At 42.7% G+C, this 27,294-nt stretch overlaps 1 protein-coding gene across 1 annotated transcript in view; it reads left to right on the forward strand.

The window, feature by feature from the left end:
• The first annotated feature begins 244 nt into the window (after positions 1-244).
• Positions 245-27,294, forward strand: part of EMP2 (epithelial membrane protein 2) — a 105,046-nt gene continuing 77,996 nt past the window's right edge. Inside the window, exon 1 of the mRNA XM_078663102.1 lies at positions 245-445. The gene's annotated coding sequence lies outside the window, so the exon portion shown is untranslated. The remainder of the gene's footprint in view (positions 446-27,294) is intronic.

The following is a 27,294-nucleotide window of genomic DNA, read 5'->3' on the forward strand; positions in this document are numbered from 1 at the left end:
AGCGGTGAAAGCCACGGAGCGGGTCTTGTTTGTTTTCTCCTGGCAGGGGTGGAGCTCTTCCGCCCCCTCTGTCCCTGAAATGGTTCGCTGTCGTCCGACACGTTCACCTCCTCCCCCGCCGGGGATGGAGAGCTCCTGAGTGCATTTTTTAAAATTTTAAAACCGAGGTGGAGAAGGAGGAGGTGTGGGAGGGAAAGGGCGAACCTCGTGTGTGTTTTTAAGTTCCAGGGAGCGCTCTTTATTTTCTTTCCACACCCTCCGCCTGTGACCTCACCCTGCAGCAGGAGAGGGCGGGGGAGGGACGGGAGTGGTGCGAGAGAGAGAGGACTCGGTCTGAAAACAACACTCAGCTCCAGCAGCGCGAAGAGGACGCCCGCTCCAAGCCCCGGCCCGTCACGGCAGCCCCGGGACCCCCCCAGCGCAGACTGGACACCAGGGACCCCCGGTAGGTTTGTCAGCTGCGGGCGCGCCTGGCACCGGGGCAAGCGATGCCAACTGTTGCTGATCCCCCTCCCTCATAGCAGGGAAGGATGGCACGGCCTCCAGTGATTGTCTGCCACCAGCCCCGCGCGGCTCCGGGATATTGTGCAATGTTTACACCCCAGCTCCCGTCTAGACGGAGTGTGAGGGCTTAAAAGGTGGCAAGGTGGTTTCTCGTGGAGTGGAGGAAAGCTATTTTTTTTACTTTCACCTGGTGGAAGAAAGCTGTGTTTTTTAACTCTCACCTGGCAATTATTCATGTTTAAAAGGAACGTCTTGTTATGCTCTCACACGTCATAGTATATAAGTTGTGAATGGACAGAGTCATCACTTTTCGTCCAGGGGTATTCGGAACTGGCTGGCACGCGGGTTTAAACCTGATTCGCAGGAAGGAACCTCCTTTTAGGAATTTTATTTGAGGGCGTTGTGCTAGTTTTTACAATTTCTGATTTGGGCCATGACCTTTTTTTTTTGCATTTTTAGGCAGCTTTGATCCCTGTTTTCAGAATCTTATTTTCGTAGATAACCTTGTGCCAGCCTTTAAACTTTGTGGTTTTGGGGCAGGAGCCACCGGCCAGAGTTTATTTAAGAGGACATTGTGCCTTTTTTATGCCGAGTTGATTTGGGCAAATAAAGGAGCGGGCCTTTGCAAAATGAAACACGGGCTTTTTGTGCGGAATACACAATATTTTGAGGTTGCTAGAGAGAGTATTTGTTGCTTTGTTCGTGTTTTTCACAGTTATCAGGATTTCCCCACCATTTCTCTGCTTACAAAAACATCATCTTTCTCCCATTCGCGTCCCGGAGCGCAGAATATCTTCCAGATGTTCCCTCCATTTCTGCAGATGGCAGTGCTCATCTTAGAAAGAATGCTCAAGAAAAGTCTTCCGTGGAAAGGACACAACGCCGTTTCTGGTGTTGTTTAAGTGAGTTGGGGAGAATATAGATTGCCAGGTAGCGCTTCAAAGGTATTGTGCACAGTGCAGGTACGTGTGCTAGCTTTACACGGGTTGCACGCCTTTGTTTTCATTCTTTGTGTTTGGTTATTGCGCGTTTTTCATTCGTGCGTCACGTTGGACGGAAAAACAGGCGTTCTTTTTTTTTTTTAAACTTTGAGTGAGTGGAAATTCCATACTTTGGGGAAGGGGCGAGTAGAGTAAAATAGCTACATTCTGAGAAAATAAAAACCCGTCTCCGAAAATGCAAGGCAGCTGTCGGTGTTTCCACTTGGAAAAAAATCTTGGCGAGATGTACCTCACCTACTAAGAAATAATAAAATAAATAAATAAAAAAACGCGCATCCAGATGTTCGTGTTTTATTTTTACGTCTGCAGAAAGCATTTACTTTGAAAACTTCAGCCTCGCTTTAATACAGTCAACGTTCTTCCGCAGCTGTATGGGCGAAGCAGTTTTGTTTGACATGTGAATATTTTTGGGGCGTGTGTGGTTCGAGTTTCTTTGCGCGATTTTAGTTAACTCAGAGGCGTCTGGTGGAGCTGCTGCAGTCTGCTTTTCCTTGGCCAGTTTGCCCCCTAGTGGAGAGAAGTATTTTTGCATGCGCGTCTCACCTGTCACATCTGGTGCTCGCTTTCGTCTCATTCTTAATTTACTGTGCACTGAATTAAGGGGGTCTGTCACGCGAATGCACGCGCCTTAATCTTTGTTCTAGATTAGAGAAAAGACGGAATTCGCAAGTGTATTTTGTGGGAAACATCCATTATCAAACACATTTGCATATGTTATGTGCACCGCACTTAATATTTGCAACAAATGCGTAGATGTTTAAGGTCCGTGCACGGTGTGATATTTTTGAGGAAGGCATGCAGTTATTTGAAAAATTCGAAGAATGATTTCATTTTACGTTTCCCATCAATTTTAGGAATTTAGTGGCCCGGCTGAGTTACCACGACCAACTTCTGAGCGTCTGTTTATTCTCCGGCAACACACTTTCTAAAGAAAGTTCGCGGGGTCACGCAGCGGTTTATTTTTGTAAATGTATTTATTTAGAAGGCTTCTAATCTGTAGCCTTGTAGCCCAACGGGTATTTCGGAGCGCTGAAGATGGTTACAAAATATACATGGGTTGCAAACTCAGTCTGACATTGTGCCATGTTTTGCTACAATATTTATTTTTGTGGATCTTTCTTACTGATCAGGACTTTTTTTTTCTAAACAATGCGTAAAGTTTGGAAAACGAGATTGTTAGCTTTTTTAATTGCCTTTTATTTCCTATTTCAAGACTTAAAACTTTAAAAGCAACGTTTGATCCCAAATAAAGACAGGGTTTGAATGAATTTCATGCCACATTTATCGTTTTGCATTAAACGATACACGTTTAAGGGCATTTTGCACCTTAGATTATTACTCTCACCAGTCAAGACATAGATGTGCTTTCCCCATTCCACAAAAAATGAACACCATTTCGTGTCGACAGATCTTTAAAATGCTATCTCTTATTTGTTGACAGTTCTCAAGATATTCTTGTGCCAAGAGATTGATAAGCCGGGTGACTCCTGCCCTGGGAAAGCCTCTGGCAGCTTCCGACTGATTAAAATGGGCAGGACCGCCATTCTGACACTGGGGTTTGGCGGGTGAGCTGCAGACTCGAGAGGGCTGCTTTCAGAGCCCAGTGGGTGGCCAGGACCTAGGCATGGCAGTCCCCACCCCCCATCCTAGTCTAGGCCTGATGCTGTGAGGCTGCTGTAGCAGTTCTGCCAGCCCTGCACAGTCAGCTTACAACAACGGAGTCAGTGGTGAATGTTCTGCTATACAAATACCTAGTAACATACAACAGTCTCTGCACATTCAACAAGTGGTTTCCCCATTTATAAAGTCCTAAAGCTAATCCGAATGGGTCCTTTAGTATGAACGGCTCACATGCATCCCTCACTTAGCAGGGTTTCGGCTTTTCCAAGCTCTAGAAAATGTGATTTTCACCCATGCATATTCAGAGGTATGATCTGGTTGGATGCAGACTTTCATACATTATTCAAGCCAGGGGGAGTTTGTTCTAAGCACACACAGCCCGTTTTCTGACATGATGTTGGCTGTACCGCAAGGGGTGGTACAAGTTGCACCCTCAGCCTAAAATAACCAATGACTAGTAAATTGCACATGTTTGCTAACCACACGAATTTACATCTTCTGGAGTGTATACACATGGAAAACCTCTTTTCCAATGCACGTGGGCATAACCAAGCATTATTTTAATTTATATTGGTTCCAGAAGTTAAATGCAGAGAACTCCTGCCACCTGTGGAGTGAGCAGGATTTTCCCTGAGTCTTGTCTTGGAAGCGCTTGGTGGCGGCAAAGGGACTGCTGACTAGCTTTTCCATTCTATGTGGTTTTGGATCAAAGTGCCGTCAAGGTTTTATGGGGTTATAGTCACATCCACACAATAAAGGCCAACATACAAGGCAAATTTGTACACAAAATTTACCTCCTTATTGTGGCGTAACCAAATGTTCAGAGAATACTTGAAAACCACATGCAACAAATCCCCTCCTTCTCAATAGGTGAGTAAGGCAATCATGTCAAGGGGGCTGCCGCTCTCTTTAATCGCCAGCACTGACAATTGTAGGCCAGCGGGGGTATCATTCGGATCCACTACAATTAATATTCTGTCTGGTGTCTTTCTAAATCAAATATATGATCATTTTTCACAGTGTGAACCATCTGTATTGGGTTCCATATGGTACTTTGAAAGCTATGCATTCAGGAATTCACAGATCCTAAAGTTCTGGATCACATAAAATTGAAGTGATAGCCCCCATGACCATGGCCCTGTGCGAATGTGACATCAGCACAAATACAACTCATATTTAGTAGCAGGCCAAAGAAATACTTGTCTTAGAAGACTTTGATTTTATGAAGAATAGTGCTCTTTCTGGTGCCAGGTTCTCTTTGGTGATATTTTGCCTCTATGCTTAATGTAGAGACATCCGTCATGTCGTGTGTCACAATATTGTGGTCGAAATATCAACCTGTGAAAATATTGTATCCGTTATATCAACAGCTAAAATTAAGTTAATATAGACTTACTGTTCTTAACTGCAGATCTACTTACCTTGACAATAAGTTGGTAGTCAATATCATGCATATATTCTTACTTGCTAGCCTATATTTCACCCGTGATATAGTGATATAATACCAGCCAAATCAAGTGAAATGCATGTTTATATCAAGATAAAATGTCAAAAGATCAACGTGAGACATAGTGCAAGGATCAATCAAAGAAAAATAATCTTGAGCCACGTTTTCGGCAAGCAGATTTCCTTCTTGAGAAATGTGTCAAGGACACATCTTGTTTTCCCACATACGCAGTATATCCATCGGAAACTTTCCTCGCTATCCATATCAGAAGAGGAACACAGAGGGAGGTTGCGTCCTTGTTTCAGAGGAATCTGATTTCCGGGAGGTGGAATGGAGACTTAGGGGCAGATTTACTAGCAAGCCATGGATCATAACAAAGCAAGACAACTTGCTGCGTTGTGTTGTATGACGGAGAGGACAGGAATGTGCCATATCTACTCCGATATGGTTCATTCCTGCCCCCTCCTGGCGCTGGTGCACTGAGTGCAGCATACCACCAACGCCAGCACCACGGTGCAAGGGTGCCTGGGTTACAGCTGGGATTGTTTTAGTGCAGGAATGGTCACTTTCCCAAGTAAATAAATAAAGATTTTTAACAGCGTCAAGTAAAAAAGTAAAATTCAATGAAAACTAGTCAAAAGATGTCTGACCGTTTGGGGGTATAGTGGAACTGTGCATGGTTCTAAAACCACCTGTTTATGCCTATATTACTCTGCCCTTCTGTCCCTGATTTTGGAGTTAGTTGGCATGGTGCCGGCAATGCTGCACCTCTCCATTGATGCAGGAAAGTAAATCAAACCTGCCTCAAGATTTGGGTGGTGCACAGGAGCATATATGTCAATATGTGGACAACTATTTCTAGACCAGGGTGGAGCAGCACACATGCCCCCATTTACAACCAGTCCTGCCAGCAGTGTCCTGACAGTTCTTTACTAACAGGACAGGAATGTGTACTTGGTTGTAGAAGGATTAGGAAAAGCCTACTAGTTAGAACCATTAAGGCCAGAGCATGGCTGAAGCAGTATTTCTTGAAGAGCTGTGTGCCACGGGCACAGGTCTGGTCCAAGTGGTCTAACAGCGTTTCATGCCTGTTGGTAGGTAGTGTCTGGAACAAGTGTAGTATAGGGCAGGGGAGTAAAAGAGGTCCTCACAGCCCTCACAGTGTGGGTGGCCCCCACTGCATTCATCTCAAAGGGGGACTTTTGGGGCTGGCCAGTTGTAAACATATAAAACACTCAGAACCAGCAGGGCAGTTAGGGAATGGGTAATGGGTGCTCCGTTACCGTACCTTGAAGGGGTGTCCCTGAGGTTTTGTTATGCCACTGGTATAGGGAACCTGTGGCATCTGCAGAGTAACACTCTTTAAGGATTGGTCTCAACATCTCTGTGCTGGTGCAACTGAGAGCGGTGATTTTGGAGGTATATAAGTGTTAGTTATCTCCACAGAGCTCTGTTGTGGGATGCAGTTGTCTTTGCACCCTTGGCACAGAGGAACTCTCACCAGCCAGAACATGTTAATCACAGAGTGTGGGGTAAAGATACTCTAGGGCCTTAGCCAGCACATAAAATATCACCTCTACTATGTCTCAGGGCTAAACCAAGCACCTTGGTAATAGATAGGTTATATCCTAAACTTTCCTTTATGATGCAATAACACAAATTTAGTGTCTTATAAACGTAAATTTGGTTTTGATTCCGTGAGGTATAAATATTCACTGAAGTGCTGACTTTATCAAAGATCCGAATTTCCTAAAGGAAGGAAACAAAAAAACCTCAAGGCATACAGCTGGTATGTGCTCTTGAGTTTTACCAGATCTATTTTTACAGCTTGTTAAAGTTCTTTTCTCTGGATTACTTGAGCAGCAGTAAATCGCTTAGAGTTGTTGCTACTGCTAATATTTAAAGCACTTTATTGTCTCAAATAGATGTCAGTATTTCTCACAGAGGTCTACTGCAGTATTAGAAGATTCTTTTGCTAATGCCCCATGCTCTCTAGGAGTAGAGGTTTGCATCTGCTTCTCTCACAGTCCTGAGAGGCGTCCATCCCGCAAATGTTCAACAATCAGAGTAAAACGCTTTATTTTCATTTTAAGTCTTACCTGCAACTTCATATAACTACTTGACAGCCTGCGTCTCTATTTAGCAAAGTATTGGATGTGGCATGATGGGTGCATGTTGTGCCTTTTCTTGGGCACTTTCTTCAATGTCTCCTCACGAGGTGACCGGTTATTTCTTTGTAAAAAATTTACACTCTTAGGTATCTGATGAAGGTTAACCTCATGCAGTGGCAGCCAGCACAGATCTGGGGTGGTGAGGCGGGGAAGCGAGGGGTAGGGAGGTATAACTGTGAAAAAAAAGAAAAATTCACTTACCTCCTTGCAGCTCTGTCCCATGTTTTCTATCCTCCGCCGAACAGGAAGCCTCCAGGCTCCCCAAAACCAATCACAACGCTGCAATGCAGCTCTGTGATTGGTTTGAGGGCTGGGGTTCGACGCTCAGACGGGCCTGGGCATGTTCTCTATGCAGTCTGTAATGCGGCCAGCATGTAGAACATGCTAAAGTGCGCATGACTGGCCGACACGAGAGGGCAGGACAAAGCATCATGCGCACTTTAGTGTGCCCACCACTCCTCCCCATCTCTGTCAGCAGAGCAGCCCCGCCCTCATGCTGACGCAGCAGGGAAGAATACAATGATAATAACATCTTATTATTATCATTTCATTTTTCCTTTCTTTTACTGCTGCACAGCAGCAGTCGGGCGACGCTCCTCGCTTTAGCAGAGGAGCCGCCCCTGCCCTCATGGGGTTCATCCAGGTCTTCACTTGTGTTGGTGGTTGCCGGTGTGGGGTGCCGGCACTCACATTTGGGGTTCAGGACTTATTTTCCATTATCAGATTTTAACCCTGAGCAAAAAAGAGAAAAGCAAAACGGAAAGATTGAAGAAGGCGAGGGAAAGAAAGGAAAATAGAGAGAAAAGGCGAAAGCAGGGAGTAAAAAGAATACACATGAGTTAACAGACGAAACAGGCTGTGTATGGTGGTGGAAGAAAGGAACAAGCTGTAGAATCGAAGTTAAACAGTCTTGGTATGCAGAAACCATGTCATGCAGCAAACCTGGAGGGGGCTTAAAAAAATTAATCAATTCAGGCCATTGTTTTAATCTTAACATTAAACAGTGTGTTGATCATACGGACTCTACTCCAGGGACATGTGGTCCAGTGGCGGGGCAGCTGATTGTGAATCCCAGGTCCCAAAGGTCTGATTGAAGGTTCCCCACTTGACTAAATTGTGTCACATTGAGCAGACCCCTACTTCTCCTCATGACTCTGATCCTGTAATAGTGGGTTCTTTTATAAAAAGTCTATATTTATGTATTAAGTCATGTATACAAAGCTAGACATTAACAATTTTGATTATCGGAACGTGTATCGATTCTTCCGGTTAGGTGGAGCTTCTCCAAGCTTTTGGGTGGGTAACTGCTCCTACTTGTTCAAATATAGTGTGTAATCAGCCGGCTTTTTCGTAAGGAAGGTTTTTAATGGTGCAGTCTCCCGGTCACAAGGCGATCTAACCAGAACAGACATTGAAAACCCAATAGATCTGCCCATAGTAAGCTTACATTATTTTGTGCAGACATGCATCGTGAAAACGAAATGATCAAAAATGTTAACAATTATAACAATGAAAGAGTAGGCTACCAGCCCAGATACACCAGCACTGGCACTGAAGTGCACTAATTTTCAGGCCGCTGTGGACATGTGATCAGACAACATGCCATCATTCACAGTGCAAGACAACCAATGGATGGAGTGCTTCTTGTATGCTGTTGTGAGTGCGAGCAAAATGTGCATGACACTTGAACAAACTAATATATGAAGATGGGTGACCAAAATCACCTATATATATGTTTGTATGTTTAGGCAATCTGCTTTTTCAGGTTGAGCCTGGGCAGCACATGCGCTGCTCTGCGGAGCATGCTGTGTTCAGGGAGGGACTTGTAGAGCCGCCCATCTCCCACCCATCTTTTCAGTTGGCTCCTGTTACTGTCCTTTCTAAATCGTTGCTTTTCATTCATAAATAGACTTAGTAGTCCCTCCTTGGTACCGCCTTATCTTCATTTGTAACCTCCCATGAGGACTTGTGTTGTTACACGGTCTACTTTATCTAGTCTGGGAGTACTATCATCTTCAGTGATTTGCTCCTATCCCGCTCACTACGTGCTTTCCTACAAGCAGCACGCCACCCGCTTTTATTTTAATTAGTAATGGTGTTACTCTTTAACTATAGCGGCCGTGCTACTTTATTTATTTAACTTGGCAATGTGATCCGCTTTAGCATCAGCACTACGAAACTTTTTTTAAATTGAAAACCCCCGTACCTTGCTTGTACTTACATAGTGACTGCGCTCCTTTATTTAGACTCTGCTCGCCTTATTCAGGTTACAGGGAGCATTGTCTAAAGAAAGGGACACAGCCACCATTAAAGTGAAAGCTTAGCATGGGGTGCTTTTACCCCCCAAAAAAACATTTGTTTATGAACAAATTTTTTGGGTGGTAAAAGTGCCCCATAACGTGCTTTCACTTTAATGGTGGCCATGGCCCTTTCTTTAGACGCGGTTCGCTGTAACCTGAATACGGTGAGCGGCGTCTAAAGAAAGGGGCGTGGCCACTATGAAAGTGGTCTCGCATTTACGAGAGTTTGAGCTTTCTGCATTAAAAATGATAATGCCTTTTATATATGTATTCGTCTTGAAAACACATTAATAAAAGGCATTGTCATTAACATTGCAAATGCTTGTCTATGTTTTGACTCTGGATTTTTTCGCCTCTTTCTGGTCCCTCTATTTTTGCTGGCTTTAGAACTCTGTGTACTTTACCCCTGCTAACCAGTGGCACAGTCCTGTGCTTCCCTTTAAACATGGTTGAATTGGCATACTCCTAATTGATTTATTTTTGGCACATGGTACATGGTGTACCCAGGGCCTGGAAGTTAATTGCCACCTGTGGACTGCAGCGCCCATTGTACAATGCTAGTGCAAACATTAGCTATATGCCTACCCTGTGTAGCTTGACTGTACAGTTTAAAAACTTCAATACAACCTGTCAGAATGCAACTTTTTGACAGGTCAAACTTGCTCTTTTAAATACTAATTAGTCACCCATACAAAGGCCTTGAAGCTCACAAGACAAGGTGTGTGGTATTTAAAAGTGGGGCATGTAGGAATTTAATGCTAACATCCTCCAAGTGACTGGCACCAAAAGCTATTTTCACTGTTGCCGGCCTAGCTGTCCCATGTAGAAAACCAGAGTACAAATTCAAATACTAATACTGTATCTCAGTAATATGACTAACTAGAAAAATAATTAAACAACCATTTTTATTAGTTATTACAAATACAGTTCAGAGATGAAGTCTGGTTTTTCAATAAATATTAAGAAAATGTAGCATTTAGAAAGAAACCTTTTCCCTGCCTGAATTTCCTAGAGGCTAATTTGAATTTGCTCTCCAACTTCTCTGAGCAAGGGAATAGCATCTGAATAGGTGTGAAAATAGGTGTGAAGTATTTCCCAGGAACTACACAATAGTTCGCTGTTATTGACAAGGCGACCTGAATGGGTGGGAATGACGCCTTCTAGCTCAGCAAAGGGTGCGGGCTGCAAGCATCCATTTTGAGATTACAGTGTCAAATCCAGCATGAGTTTCAAATCCTGCTTGACTGATCTGTTAGGTTTACATATGACACTTTGCAGCACACTTGAAACAAAGGAAACAGGATGCCAATACAATTCTTCCGAATCCACCGTCTTGTTACTGAAAAATCCTGCTTTTGTCCTACCTGACTACCGTTTCTTGGTTTATTCGGGGTCAATTGGTCACTTCAAACAACATTTTGGTTTTAGATGCATGAGGACATTAGGATTACCATAGTACACTCCCCACAAACACCCACAGCCCTCAAAGCATAATCTTAGTGGAGCCAGAGGCTTTTGCCATCTTGAAAATGTCTGAAGTGGGACATACGGCTGGCCTGCTTTTCAATCTATATTGATAAAGCAAGCTATAAGAGACCTTTCTGCAACTGCCCAGCTGACCAGTGGCAACTGAACCACCACTGGGCCATGATGTTGGTCTTTTCTTGACACTCTTTGCATTTCTAAGTGCCTTTCCTGAGGACCTGTGGGATTTAGAAGTGTATCCTGTAGTGGATTGGGACTTTAAGGGCTAAAGTTATTGGCATTTTAAAAGCGCAGTTTTCTATTGGTATGGCATGGGAGTAGCTCTGGGGTTACTATTGTAGACTGGATTCTGATTCTGCTTGTGCTAGTAATTTTCAAGTATTACATTCTGGCCCTTTTCTCAGTTTGTTGGCTATGTCGTATCATTGACCTGTGGAATATTGATTTTCAACACTATGTGTGACCAAAGAAGGTATTTTTATTTATTTATTTAAATACTTATAGGCATATTATGAAATTATGTACACTCCACCAATCAACTAACATACATGATTTGAGTAGAGCAACCCTCACTGACATACAATATTTGACTAGAACAAGCTTCACTTCTCTTTACTTCTCATAGTGTATACAATTATCTTCCTAGTGGACAATATAAGGTCAAGAATGTTGTCAGTTGGAAACAGCAATCTTTGTTACTGATCATACAGTGTAATCTTGTATTAATCTATTTACATTAAAACTGAGGATTTTACACTTTTACTATGATTTTTTGCTAATTACTATCCTCTCGTTTTCTAGTTTATGCCCTGACTGAACACCTCTCTCTAAATGATTTGGGGCAAATGACACAGTTACAGTTTCTGAAACAAAAATTTTCTGTGGGGAGCAAAGATGATAATGTTATGCTGGATTCAGATTTTTTTTTTCACCATCCGCACTTGTGCAGATGTATGGGAGAGTAGAGGAGGCGGAAATGCGTCATTTTGCACAAGCAACAGCCGAAACTGAATCTGTCTATGAGCGAAATGTGCTGTGGGTGTACAATTTGCATTTATATACATGCAAATCCCCCCAGTTCAAACTAAGTGCTCAGAGGAGTGGCAAGGGCTAAGGCAAACACATGTCTTTCTGCATTGCTTATTCACAAAGGGATGCAGCAAGATATGCATGTGGCACAGAGACCATTTTCCTGCACCGGTCCGGACGGGACAGAAATCTATGCTATCAGCATCTCGAAATCTGGTACTCTTCTGCTGATGGCATACATGACCAATCGAATGGGATGAAATTTACCAACTTTGAAAAAAATTTCAATGTGTGCAGGGAGCGGGCAGAAGCTTAGAGGGGGTAGGGCTTAATTCAGAGCACAACCCGAGGCACTTCTACCCACCTTCTGTCCTAAAAAAAGAAATATATAATAATCCCTAAAATCTTCTAGGCCTACCGACGTCCTGTGGGCGTTGAACACCCTGTAATGGACATCGACTATGCAGGTCCTCCAAAAAAGTGCGGGAAACACACAATGTGAAGGTGTTTCCAGCTCAAATTATGGGCTGTGTGTGTTTTAAGGCCTGTAGTATATTTCATTTAGATGCCTATGCGCTAGAAATGTAATTCAATGTATAGATATACATAAACTCTTTAAGGACCATACACATCAACGGTGGTCCAGAGGGAGAAATGCGTGAAGGGACAGGAGCCCCACTGACCTGAATGTATCCCTAAAATTGTACCCGCTTGCGTCATGTGGGGCAATGCATATTAGAGCTGTGTGGAAGGGGCTTCCTTGGATGTGAGTCTGTGAGCGCAGCATCCCTGTTCATGTGACCTGATCCCCTCACAGCCAGCAGTCCCAATTGTGATTGACACCTGTAGGCTCAGTTTAAACATTTGTCTTTACGGTAAGGGGCATTTTGCCTCTTACAAATGTTCAGACATATGTTTGTGATCCCTGCCAATTATGATTTCCATATAGTTCTGTATCAGTCTAGAATGGTTGTTTCCAGAGTGTCCTTCGCCTGCATTTCTTTTCTTCTCAATAAATTAAGTATTTTAACCAACACTGGTCAAGTGTTGCATACAGTTTTGCAGCGAGGACTGACAATTTTAAACTGCCTTTGACTGTAACCATTCAGTGCAAATATAATTTTTCAGTGGCCCATGAGTGGGAAAAGCCGGATGCACAGTCCCCTCTACAACACATGGAATCTGCTCCAAGACAGGAGCAAGATATTGGGTCCTCTTAATATTTTGTTTTGTGTGGACATTGGAAATGTGCCCAGCTTCAATGTACAAAACATATTTGTCCAGTTGCTATGGACAACACACACTTGTTCAGTTCGCATGGACACACAATAACTGTGAGGGCATTGGGAGGATTGTAAAATCACAAATGCCACTTCATCTGGTAACCAGCTGAATTGACCACAGACAGGATAGTGATATAAGGGGCTTAATTTGCACATTTTATCACCTGCATTGCCCCTACCTCACTTCTTTGCTGGGTCTTAGAGTTGAGGAGTTGTATATCTGAGCCTTTTCACTGTGGGCAGTTGGCGTTTTTTGTGGGGATAACAGCAGGCATATGTTTTCTTAATTTTATTTGAACAGATCTAGGACCAGGCAAGAAATCCTCGTTTTCCATGAGTCCTGTCGAGTTCATGGGAAAACTCACGCCCACCTATGATGAGATCATTTGTTTTTAAATCAGCCTCTTGCATGAATGTGAGTCAACTCTGCAAATTACTATTGCAGAATTCGCTGATGGTCACCAAGTGGGACTACTGCACAAACGTGTCTCATTAGCTTGTGTTTTATAGTTTGTGTCTGTGATCAGTTACTGTTTGTTAAAATGTGGAATTTTTGAGTTGTTAAAGAAAACTGTTTAAAAGGAAAACATATAGTTGCCCATAATAGAACATGTCAATGTGTAGTGACCAACTCTTGAAAATTGAGGATTTGTAGCCAAGTGAGTTGACTGTACAGTTTCAAATGTTTATGTAGTTTAGCAGACATGAAATACAATATGGCATACTGTACATGTAAATCTCAAAGCACTGCTCTGCTACTGAATTGTGCTCCACAATTTTCTGGGAGAGTAATTGTCATCTGTGCTCCCATGATCATGGCTATTACCCCTTAAATTAATTAGAACCGCACCAACCGTGTTCACAATTAGGAAAGAGCTGAGCCCACACCTCTTTAAAGAACACTGTATTACCACACAGTAACAGTCCATTTTATCTCTCAGAAGTCAAACACCTCTCCGATAACTCATTTATTGCATCATTGCCTTTGACAACACTGTGCTGTTTTTCTATTAGATATGTGCCATACAAATTTTACCAAACACACAAAAGGTTATGACAGGAAGGCTTGCGATAAATTTAAGCCCTGGCAAACTCCCGGCATAGTATTCCAACCCATTGTTCTTTTTCACATCATGCCACCTCAGTTTGGATCCAGCCCTAAGCAATTCAGTTTTGACCCTGTTCCAATAAGACTAGTACAGTCCGACCTGCGTCGGTCAGAAATGGCCTACGTCACCTTCTCTGGCTCCCAATCAAACAACGAGCCCAATTCAAGGCTCTCGGCATGGTTTTCAAGTCCCTGATGGGGACTGCTACAGAAGACTTAAAAAAGCGCATTCAATGGTATGTCCCCGGGAGAACACTGCGCCCAATGGAAGCAAAGCGGGGGGCCGTTCCTAGTGCGAGAAAGGCCAACTGGGGTGGAAAGAGCTTTGTTCTTAGAGCCACCAATGCCTGGAATGACCTTCCGTTTTATCTAAGGTCTGCTACGGAATACCTTTCATTTAGGAAAGGTCTGAAGACATGGTTGTTTACAGCTTAGTCTCAGTCTGGGCTCAGGGTGGAGGATTTCAGGTAGACAGTGCTCAGCGCCAGGACACCCTTGGGTAACAGTGGGCTCATAAACCTATATAACATAACATAACATAACCTGCCAGGCCAGGTCTTCCTTGAAACAGAACACCAGCAGCCCAAGACCAGTTTTGGCCCGACTGGGCCTCTCCAGTCCAGTGTAGCTTGATTTAAGATACAATTACCAGCTACATACATTGAACAGTATTTCCAATGCTTTCTGGCCTGTCTTTAGATATAGGTGATTTGATTCTTCAAATGCATTTGGTAATTGAGCATACCTATAATTGATTGAGTCTGAGACCCTGAGTACAAGAAGAAAGAGCTCATTCAATTAAAGCTCATATACTCATAGTGTTTCAGTTTAGTAGCTTACAGCAGGGGGAAAATAAAGCTTTCCTACCTGCATGCAGTCTTAGTAGTCACATGCCATTGGCCGTTAGTCTTCTGTGTCCTCCACCATTTCCTATGACACATATATTTCGGACTCAGCTTGTTGGTGGTCAGAATTTAGTAATATTTGTCTCCTCTTTAGTGACTTCCCGGTGTGGATTTATAATTCACTATGAACCGACCAAGTTATGTTTGACTAAACCATGTGCTAACCGCCTTTGATGCAGTCCTGTTGCAAAATGGTGACCACTATTCTTTGTCTCCTTGAACCTGGACTAAGGCACTGTGAAATGTTTGAAAACAGAATTTTAGCGTTCATGCTTGCATTGATCCCCTGCACATGGTGTCCGATGACGCCATTTACCACACTTGGTTTGGGTCATGGATTTGAAACACATCTACGATGACCAATCATAGATTCCTTTCATGTGTTAAAGGAAAAAGTATCATTATCTGCAAGTTGATGTTTTTGGTTTGTACTTTCCATATGTGATCAAAACTAATTATAAGAGAAATAGCGCCAAGTGACCTTGACACGCACCGCTGTTGCTTTACAGTCATAGTGCCTTTCACTTAATGATCAGTGTGAATCATGTGTACTGCTGCCAATACAACGTAATACGATTTGGGTGCATGTAATCCAATGGTACGGTAATGTATTACAGAACCAATTTTTGATTATATGCTCCAGCGACTGACCAATGGGAGTCATTGTGTCTACGGTGAACCACAAGATCTGAGCGTGGCATCTTGGAACACTGAAGATTGTCATTCCTCACATGTTTCAAATAGTTTGAATATTATCCTGACCTTTCTTCTCGTGGAAGTTTGATTGCACATTAAGAAGACAAGGCCAGTCTGTTCATCAGATGTTTGTGGATAACAAACACAAGACAGTACATTCTTTTATTGTGAACCCATCAAGGGTCATATGCTTTTCGTAACACATTTTCCTCTCATAGTTCTTCTGGGGTTCATGATATCATTGCATGAACATGCTTTCACATTTGATGATAGTGCAATAGTTTGTTTTCAGGATTGACATGTAGTATCTGGTTTACCCTCTGTTGATAAGTTGGTGTGATTTTTGGTTTTTATATTCAGACTTAAGCCTGATACCTTTTAGTGAATTTTTCTGACAGGTGCTTACTCTAATGAAGGGTATGGCAAAGTTAGCATGGCCCATTAACCCTGTACACTGGCCATGGTGTGAAATGGTTCAGCTGCCCCCTAGCTTTCTTTGGAGCTCCCACTAAAAATGGACAAACTATTTGTACTTCTTTGTTTTGTTTGATTGTTATATCCTTTATGTTTCAATATCATGTTGATGTCTAAATGTGTCCTTTGTTTTCACTGCAGTAAATTCACATATTTTTAGTCATTTTAATTATTTTAGTCTGGTGTTAGCCAAGACCTTTTGATTGAATTAAAATTATATACATCATATACTTACTTGTAGGGGCTCTCGACCAGCCCTCTCCATCCTCTGGTCTGTTATTGTGCCATTCACATTTTTCTTCTGCCCACTACAGCTTGCATTGTGTGGCCTCTGGCTACCTTCACTGTGAGTCATGGCATCCTGCTCTTCAACAAGAAGCACATCCACATACAAAATAGTACCCTTCAGTGCCAGGGACTACTATGGTAATGTGTGCTTTTCAAGACCCAACATAGTTTTGCTTTTAGCCAGTGTTTTTGTTTTGATTGAGGAGGAGCCAGCAGCTTCCCTAACAACAAAGTTGTGCAAAAACAGCAACAAAACAATCATTGACAAAGCCAAAAGTCCGACAGTGTTCGCCTGCCCTACTTTTCCACTGCTTGTTTGTTTTATTCTTTGAGACTAAGGGGGCAATTCACAAAGCCATTTCTGAGCATATGAAGTAGAACTACAGGAGTGCAAGATCACATACTCCTAAATGATTTTGTGAATTGGGCCCATAGAGAAATCCTCTAACTACTATGTTGTGGTCAACAAGATGTTAGAAATGTATTTTCTTATATGTGTGACATACTGGAACAGCAATGTGAATTTATCATAGGTGTATGGCTGTAGGTGATGTAAGTGTTACATTAGGTGGTTTTCTGCTTGCCCTGCACAGGGCAAAATTGTCGTTCCTTTGAATTAAGTTAATTGTTGTGGTTATCAGTGAATGAATGAATGAAATGCGGCTGGTAGGGCACACAACTGCTCCAAGGAGTGTCACAGCGCGTATTGGCCTGCTACAGTGTGGAGTCGGACTTGCTCCTTTTTAAAAAGCCCAGTTTTCAGCTTTTTCTTGAACAGTGAATTAGCATCCACTAAGCCTAGCTCAAGAGGGAGCTTGTTCCATGCAATTGGGCCAAGATATCAGTTGGAGTTTAATTGTATTCATGTATTTGATGATTGGTGCAATAAATAATACAATATTTGATTCTTTGTACCAGTATATTATATATACAATTTATTTTAGTATCATATTTTTATTGGTAGTCAGAAATCAGTATCAACTCAATACAACATTTCTATCTCCTAAATCTACACTAGAAATATGTCAGCGTAACACTAGCCTTCCCTCGCTTACAGCACCTCACCTGGTGTAGACAGGTGCACGGTTTGAGGTGTAAATAAGAATCAAAAAGTGATTGCAAGTGTTTGTGAATCTCTGTATAGTTTCAACACCATGGGCGTTGGCTTCATTTACATTGACACTCCGCTCATACTCTTTTGGGAACACTCATTACTCTTCCAATAGGTATCACTTCCAATTGCTGCCAAATATGCAAACACTGCAGAAGTTCTGCTCTCGCAAATCAGACCAAATGTTTTTATGGAAAGTTTCAGACATAGTCAAATATATTCCAGGTGGAAATCACACATACACCTGAGAAAACTTTGCAAATCAGCCCCTGTGGATCTCATGCTCCTTCATCTGGGACCATAGCTGCACGTCATCCTATCTGGACCTTTCATTGCAGAAATAAAAATATCACATTTCTATAACTCACGAAGAGAAATCTGAAAGAGGATCCTCCACCGGTGTGGTGTCCGCTGCTGATGGATCCACCTATTGCAACCATCCTGAAAGAGACCAGTGTTGAAACCAACTTTTTTTCTAAATATGCCACTGTATTAAAAGGGTAAGCTATCCAAGCATATGTTTATTTTTATTGCGGCTTGGCATATTGACCACTCTTTCAGTAAAATCCAGCCAGGTTTTTGGCATATGCACAATAAGTTGGAATCGACAGATTGCCATGCATCTCCCAGTATGCTACCTGCTTGTTCCTCCGGCAGCCCTGAAGTTTCGCCTTTTGCTTTGCTCCAAGAGACCTTTGTTCCGGTAAATTCATTTCCTTCTCCTCCAGAGGAGCTAGTGCTCCTCGGCTTCCGTTCATGATCCTGACTTACTAGAGGAAGATGCCTGGAGTTAAAGGCAGAGTGTATTTGAAAGAACAATTCACAGGCAGGCTGGGGCAAGGAGAAAAGCTTGTGTTCTTTCAATGATTGTCTGAGGATCAATGATAGCCGAGAAAGTGGTATGAAGGTGGGACCGCCAATGGGGGTGGGGTGGTTGATATTTCTGTTCTTGTTTTGGTTAGCTGCAAATGACCAATGCTTCAAGAGACTCTCCCTTATGAAACAGGGAATATTTGTATTGTCCTGTAGTTTAATTTCATTTATATATCGCTTACAACCCCTGATGAGGCGTCAAAGCACTTTTTCGGCGAGTAGTACACTACTCCGGAACCCATAATATCACAATACAAAAAGACTCACAACATGGAAACATCATGGATTTCTCTGAAATCAAAATGAGGCACTTTTATCTGTCTTGGCGATGTTTTACCCTGAAGAAGTTGTTCTAACTTTATCTCCATTAAATGGCTCAAAACAAATGAGGTGTGTCCTCTTACCACTCTACACCTTCACCAGAAACATACAGTCAAAGTCAGTTTCCCATTCCTATAATAAACTCAAAATGTACCACATTACACTGTCTTTCATAATGTTCTTCCAAAAATTGTTTTGTTGAGTTATCTGATTCTATTACATTTATTTACTAAAATGCAAATACATGTTTTAAATTTGGTATACGAGTCCAAATCATTATCAATTTAAAAAACACGTATTCAAGGATTAGTTAAGCATTAAACAGTGCCTTGTAATTCACGAACCACTTCCGGGCATCATTAGCATACCTATCCAACCAATCTCCTGTCAGGCATCAGGCGGTCTATCTTTGTTTTGAAGATTGGGTGAATGTCGCTGTCCAGGTCCCCAGCAAGGGAGGTTTTTCAGGTATCTGTAGATTATAAAAAAAAAAAAAAAGTTAACTATAGAAAGGGCCACTGGAATTGTGCAGCAGGGGAGGGCCATATTGTGCAGTTGAGGTGAATAAATTATGTGGCAACAAAAGACAAATTATGCAGCGTAATGCTGCACAAGTTGTGGTAGTATTACTTTATTTTTTTCAAATTTTTACACTTGTTAATACTGTCTGGTAAATAGTTGTACGTCAATAGTATCAGTTTGACTGCCAAATATAGCAATAAGCAACAGAAAGACGACCAGTCAACTTTTCCAAAGAGCCTTCCATTGTGCGGTAATACATGTCTCAGCGTTTTAGTAACATTTGAACTGTTTGAGCTAGAAACACCATTTTTTTGTTATAATGTGCAGATCAGTAAGCAGATGACGGCTGTGTCGAGAATGCAGCAAATTTATGCAAACAAAAGCTGGAGCTGCACAATTGTATAATTCCAGTGGCCCTGATTTATGCAATCCATAGTCCAAAATTAAAGGTTCTGGGGAGTTTTGACTTCCTTTAAAATCACACAATAGTCAATAATATCACAGAACTATTTCAAAGAGTCTGTCCATATCAGGCTGCCCAAGACATATCCGTGTATTAGGAGTGTGCTCATTGACCCAATGAACTGTGAAATCAGGTTAGATTGCCAGAATGATTGAAAATAAGCAGAACATCTAAAATTGACCTTAATGGTAAGAAAATTGTGGGCATTCTTCTTCATTGTGGATATCTTGGGAATGTGAGTGAACTTTACTATTCAGTAAGTCTGTGAGCCTGGCACCAGTATATGTATTGTCATGCTATGTGTGTGGGAAGAAACCTTACTCATCCATAGACCATGCCTTCCTTGAATGGCAGAGTTTGGTAGTAGAGGATTGAAGCAACCAATCCAGTGACAGAATGGATTTTCTTGGAATTGGTGACTCCAAATTAGGTGTCCTTTTGCATGACTCCAATCATGGGAACAAAGTTGATTGCTGAGCTGCAGTATGATAGGAAAAACCTCGTGCTTCAGTATCTTTGTACATTCCAGTCTTGGGATTTGATTTACAGCCCTGTGGCTCTTGTGGCTTTCGACCGTTCCCTTCAGATTGCTGTCCCAGCACCACAAACATGATTTATGATGGACTAAAACAACAGCAGGAATGTCAACTGCAAAGGTGGCAATGCCTGGATTACCCAGTGTTCTCAGTTAAAGAAAGTTGAGGTATATTTCATTTCTATGTTTTGTAGGGGAGGTTGGTGTTTAAGTCGACATTAAAGATACTGTTCACCGTAGAAATAAAAGTCAAATTTAGGATGATGCTGCATGTAGAACTGTCCTTCTGTTTCTAGACAGATTTGCTCAGTTCAATGCATTTCTCTGTTTTATGTTCATCATGGAAATGCCTGGTTTTTCTGGTTTACCAAGTTGTGTGTCTTGGGACTTCATTTAGGACTCGTGAGTCCAGATTGGACCACTCGGTTCAGTTATTTTTTTCTTCCTGCATATTTGGTGAAATTTAAGAACACATTGCTATAAAATGTATGTACCGCATCCCTTTGCAGTGCATTTATCGGTGTGAGAGGCAAAGGCCTTGTTTATTGATTTGTGTGTGTAAATGTGGTGGGGGTACATGGGCGGTGATGGGTGAGGACTTCTGAAATTTCTTTCATTTGATGGGACAAGCAGTTTTTGATGGTAATGTTATGCACTAATCCAATCTCAGAGCATAGTTGAAAGTAAAAAAAAAAACACACTATGACACAGTCAACGGTTTCTGCGTCATAGTGTTTTAAATTTTCTTTTTACTTCCAGCCATGCTGCACAGCAGCTGTCTTGCTGTACATCCTGGTCCAAAACATTGACAAAGCCAAATAGCTTTACTATGTGGCTTGATCAATGTGTTATTTTAAGGCATGTTGTACAGCATAGCAGCATGGTTGAAAGAAAAAGAAAAAAAGCGATATGACACTGCCAGCGTTGACGCCTCATAACACTTTTTTTTACTTTCAGCCATGCTGTATAGTAGTCGCACTGCTGTACAACATGGCTTAAAAAACATTGACAAAACCATTAGATCTAACAAAGTTGAGATCTATTGGCTTTGTCAATGTTTGTTGCATTGGCAAACATACAAGTGCAGTTATGGTCAAGTAAGTATTTGCTGAGCGATTGTAAAAATTCTTTCCCCACACCACCTGGAAAGCATTACTCCTGCTATTGTCAGGGGATACGTTTCCAAGTTTCCAACCTTTTCCAGCGTTGGAAGAGATTGGAGAGAAGTTGGTGAATACTTTTAAACGGTTGTATGACAGAGGCACGCATGGTTGAACCATGCTTGTCTCTACCATGGATCCCCAACATCAAATGTGTCTAAACAACGCATTCCTTTACCACGCGTGCGTTTACCACACAATTTTATGGTAAAGTAATGTTTGGCAAAGGGATGTGTGGTAAAATTCATGCACCTTTCCCTCCGCCCTTAGTCCTTAAATCCTGCCCCCTGCCAGGCCCGGACTGGCCATAGCAGGCACCGGGCAATCCCCCGGTGCGCCGCAGGGGTGGGGGCCGGTTTTGGGCCCCTGGGGGCCATTTTGCTTACAGGGCCGTTTTTACAGCATAGCTGCAAAATGGCCCCTGTAACAAAAACGGCTGAAAACCGGCCCCGGCAAAGAGCTCGGCGGCACCCACAACCTCCCGAGTGGGGAGGGGGGGCCGGCCGAGCACTTTGCCAGGGCCGGTTGTGGTTCCCAGTCCGGCCCTGCCCCCTGCCCTATAACCCGACCCCCCTAGTCCAAAAAACAACCCCAACTCTAACACTTTAAACTATCCCGACTCCCCCTGCCCTAAAAACAGCCCTACTTCCTTGCAAACTGCCCCTTCCCCCTGCCCTGAGCCCTAAAACACTGCCCACCCACTTAAAACCTACCAGAAACCCCCCTGCCCTGAGCCCTTGAAACTGCCTCCCTGCCCTGGAAACTATTCCTTCCGCCCCCTGTCCTGAGCCAGGGCCGGACTGGGAACCAAAACCGGCCCTGGCAAAGTGCTTGGCCGGCCCCCCCGCCCCCCGGGCGGGAGGGGAGCGAGCGCTTTGCCAGGGCCGTTTTTCAGCCGATTTTGTTACAGGGCCGATTTTGCAGCTATGCTGCAAAACCGGCTCTGCAACAAAAACGGCCCCCAGGGCCCAAAACCGGCCCCCACCCTTGCAGCCGACCGGGGGATTGCCCGGTGCCCACAACGGCCAGTCCGGGCCTGTCCTGAGCCCTAAAACTCTTCCACCTACACTTAAAACCTACCCCGATCCCCAAAACAAGCCCCTTGCCTTAAAAGCTAACTCCCCAGCCCTAACTTAACTCGTCGCGTCCCCGTCCTTCGCACAGGTCCTCCCAGACACCTAGAACGCTGACTGCCTTAACCATGCATAAGTTTGGCTCAGCCATATGCGTGGTTAAGGCAAGCGTTGTTCAGGTGCGGAGTAATGGAACGCGTGGTTGCAGCTGCGTTGCAAAGTCTGTTTCCCCTTTTAAACTTGTAAGATTTTGTGTGTGAACAATCTTGCAGGTTTGTTTAACCCTGGAACAACCGCTTCCCACCTACTTTCAGCAAAATGAGAGCCATGTTAGAATCCAAACCCGAATAATCAGGATGGCTATTATCAGAGCTGTGATATAGGGACATTTTTTTTTTTAACTGGAGAAGTATTTTTCTGAAGCCTCCCGTGAAGAAATGTTATAAAATTCCACACCCCTAGATCGATTCCTAGCATATGAAATTAAGCACTAGTGCAGTTTTTGTAAAGACACTTAACATTATTAAAGCAAAACATTTAACCCATCTCTACAAAATACTCGCTCGTGCTAATTTTATACAGTTTACCAAAACAAATAATCTTAATGAACAGATACAAGGCACTTCTTTTGATTGTGAATTTCTCTTGTCCGAAGAAGCAGGTACAGCGTGTTTGTTGAGAGCCAGGTGCAATGATTGTAGCGCACGTGCGTGTAGATGTAAAATTCCCACTTAGTGAACAATGTAGGATTATGGGGCAACGTGCAATCATCACAACACCCACACATTTGCCAATACCTGTTTCTCTCATTGTGATATTCTATTATTAAAACGGAGTGGGGGGCCTATGTTTTTTTAACAGCTCCATGAAATGTTCTTTCAAACTGGGCCACAGCCAATTTTTTGTATTCCTCTTTTTATGGTTATCTTTATTTTTTGTGGCGAGATGGAGCAAGGTGGTCAGAAGAAATCTCCTCACAATATCATCAGGTGAGAGACCTAGCAGATACCAGTTCTTGTACAAATACTCATCTCATACAATATTGAGCCCATTGTAGACCTCCAGTATCCCTTGTGTTTTTGTTAACAGTTAGATTGGGGGATAGGATACTTTGTAGGTCTTTCATTTTGCTTCCCCTTTAGACCCTCTCACACAGTTGTTCCTTGTTGGTCAGAAGAAATGTCAAAATACTCGAACGAGTGATTGCTATGGTTCTGAATATTTTCCTCATAACAAGGCACACCTGATTCACAGCAGATACGTTTCTGAATGACCTTACAGAGGAGGTCTTGGTTAAATATTATGCATTTATGAACATTTATTTTATTGAGCTTCCGGAATTAGAGAAAGACAGCCAGAATGTTTAACTGGCCTTAGGGTGCATTTATTTTTCTGTGTGTAAAACTTATTAACTTGAGGTTGGTCAGCCAGCTCAAGCTTGAGTTAAATGAACTTGAACAGGTTTGTGCATGTGACCATGTTTCTGTGAATTAATTTAATGCCAGAGAGAGTATCAGAATGTGAAATGCTCGTCATGCCCCTTTCTGCTTGCTACATTACTATGGTGTGTATGTAGCAACCAGCCGAAGACCAAGTTTATCGGCAGTTCAAACTACTCTCTTATACATTAACCCTTTAATCAAAGCAGACCACAAAGGAAGGCATTATCCATACCCCTACTCGTCTGTCTTGACAGTTGGCCTTTGCTTGCCAACGCTGTGGTAGCTGGCACAGATCGGGCGTGAGAGGGCGAAGGGCAGGGGGGAGAGGGGTAAAGAAAAAAAAAGTACCTTCTTGCTGCGTCTCGCCGCTCTCTCCACCGTCGTCTCCGGAACAGGAACAGAGCACCCACGAAGCAACTAGTCTCCCCTGAGCCAATCACAACACTCCAATGCAGCGTTGTGATTGGTCTGAGCGCCGAACAGGGACTGGGGGCCTGGACATGTTCTCCACCCAGGCTGTAATGCAGCCTGCATGGAGAACATACCAAGTGCGCATGACTGATTCCTTCACACTTAAGAAGTGCAAACCACTCTTCCCCTCCCCTGCTCTGTCAGCAGAGCAGCCCCGCCCTGCCCGCAAATCTGCCGCACAAGGAGAAAATAAAATTGTAATAACTTTGTGTTAACATTTTATTTTTCCTTTATTTATACTGCTTAAAAGCAGTGGGGCGACATTCCTCCGCCATAGCAGGGGTGCCACCACTGTGCCAATGGCTGCCAAAGTTAAACCTGCCAAATGGAATGTGCCTTTCTTTTCCTAGGCGGGATAGTGGATATGTATGGTGGTGGTCTTTAGTACTCCAGTACTTAAAAAAACACAAATTGTATTGATGCTTTTCAAGTTTTGAAATACAAGGCATAAAATACAAATAACTTGTCTATGCCTTTTGGGGAAAAGGGTTCTCATACAGTGCAATGTTCTTGTTTTCAATTTAATTGTTAAATCACAGTCTGTTGTATTAATTACAGTCTTTTATGCACATTTCTACTTTTGAAATGCCTATTAATCCCAATACGTTGTCTTGCTGCATCAGGACTCCTTAGTTAGTAATGTTAATTTTTCCCTCAAGGCGGGTGCTGCTCATTTGGCAGAAGTTGCTGCTTTTTAGTGAGTAGCTGCCATAAGTCCAGATCTTACTCTAATTTGCCGTCATATCTCATCATTTTTATATGAGTCTCCTCTGTCACACACCACTCATCCACATCTTTTGTACAGTTATCCACCCTGGAAGCCCATGGGCACATACAGGGAACAGCTAATCATCTGCGGACCAGTAGTAGCGAGAAATGAATAAACCTCTGCTCAATCTTATTTTTAGTCTTGCTAGCCCCGATTCCTAACAGCAGAGTGTGGTGTCCTTTGCAATTCTGGCTGGATCTCCGGGTGGTAAATTCTGCTACCTATGTCTAGTAGGTGTGTATAGACAGACATGTCTACTTTGGATGGAATTATGTAGCGTCTATCTGCTGACACTTTGGGCAGTCTGTGGCTTTGTTGGCTCTATCCTGTGTACCATGGTCGTGTGACATATGTCATGTGTATGAAGTTGAATTGTATTAAAAGGAATCTGGCATTACCAGTTGCCGTTTGTATTAATATGATGGCTTCTTCCCATTGTTTATCTTGGTAATCAACTCCATAGTCTGTTTCCCATTTCATTCTGGCCTTTAGTGGTGGTTTCTACATGTCTTCTCTGAGCGCTAGGTACAGCCTTATTTCCTTGGTCTGTGTGCCGTTCCAGCGTATTTGACCCTCGTGGGGTTTCAGTAACTGTCCCGCACAGTTTCATTGCTGTTTTTCATATTGCTAATAGTGTATAAACTGTCCCACCTTTAGGTAGACATTCTCAGCGGCTTGCTGCAGAGTGATAGCGGTGCCATTTTATATAAGTCATCTGCCTCCATAGAGCCTTTCTCTCAAGTGCTCCAGTAGTTAGACTGATTCCACCAATCAGTGCCATATGATTCATTTGAAATCCTCTCGATGATAACGCCCTTTTAGAGCACTGTGGACCAGAGCTCATCTGAAGTGGGTGATCTAGACTTGAAAGGCAACTGAATACCACCACCAAATCTATATCACAAAGTTAATTCCATCAGATGACAAACTTGTTTTGCAGTCTGAGCATCAGGCATGTGATCCCTTCAATTTCCACAATGATATGTCTACTGTAAGGAATTGCAGAAGCGGTTTTGGTGAGATTTCTCTATGTATGTATTATATTCAGTTTGATTGAAGAGGTTACATTGTATTTTAAAGACCTATTAGGTTCCTATATAAACCCATGACAATTTACTTACAACTGAATAGTGTTGTATTGTGTTTTCTTTACAAGTGTCATTCATATGCTAAACTAAATCAATGAAAATGTGTTAACAATCATACTCAATGTAATAACTATAAAATGCTATCCATCGCATTCAAACTTTTTCCTAAGCTAATGTTATTGCATTTGAAATGCAAGCCATGCTTGGAGGTAGTATCTTTGTCTCTTTGCCCATGGCTCAAACTATTGTAATTTATAATTGGACTTCCCTCAGCTTGAAAGGTACAGGTGATATCAGTTAAAAACCTTGGTGCCGCACCCTACGAATAGGAAAGAGGCAACTGACTTTAAGAAATGGCTGGAAAAGAAGGTTTCTGACTCTAAATATGGCATCTGGCATTTATGAGCTGCTGATGCAGGATCCAGGGGAAAGCAGCAATGACATTCAGATGTTCTGGTAAAAAGAGCTTGGCAGGCAGCTGAGTTGAAAAGGCGGAAGAAGTTTTAGTGAATGTCCCAGAATGTCTCCGAAAGAAAGCCGGTGCTCAAAATGTGATTTTGTTGGCATTATGCCTCTGTTGCGACACTTATAGCATGCAGACGTGTCATATGCTTGTTGAATACCATGTGAAGAGAGGGGTCCACGTCTTTTGAGACAGTTCTAAAGTTGTGGGCTTCTGAGAAGAACTATTGTTGGCATTTGAAGGACACAAGAATTCATCTCAATGGGACTTTTTGTTAAAGGTTAGAACGCCTTGTTCAACCAGAGATAAAAATAATCACACAGCTGCTTTTGTCAGGGAAGCAGAATATTGGGATGTATGACGTTACAACGCATGCTATTACAACGCATGCCTTTACGACGCAAGTTTTACAACGCAACTTTTACAACGACTTGCGTTGGGGGGCGCTGGATAGTGAATAGTTTAATTTACTATTCCAACTCCAGTCCCCGTGGATAGTAGGGAAGGTGTTGGAAACTATTCCCTATCCTAGAGCGCCCCCCAGCGCAAGTCGTTGTAAAAGTTGCGTTGTAATGGTTGCGTCGTAAAGGTACTTCGTTGTAACAGTTGCGTTGTAAAGGATGTTCTCCGAATATTGCCATGTTTTGGGGGGAAGATTTGATCACCTACAAGGAACAATTAGCTACACAGTT

Source organism: Lissotriton helveticus, chromosome 10 (genome assembly GCF_964261635.1).
Source record: "Lissotriton helveticus chromosome 10, aLisHel1.1, whole genome shotgun sequence".
NCBI classification, from domain to species: Eukaryota; Metazoa; Chordata; class Amphibia; order Caudata; family Salamandridae; genus Lissotriton; species Lissotriton helveticus.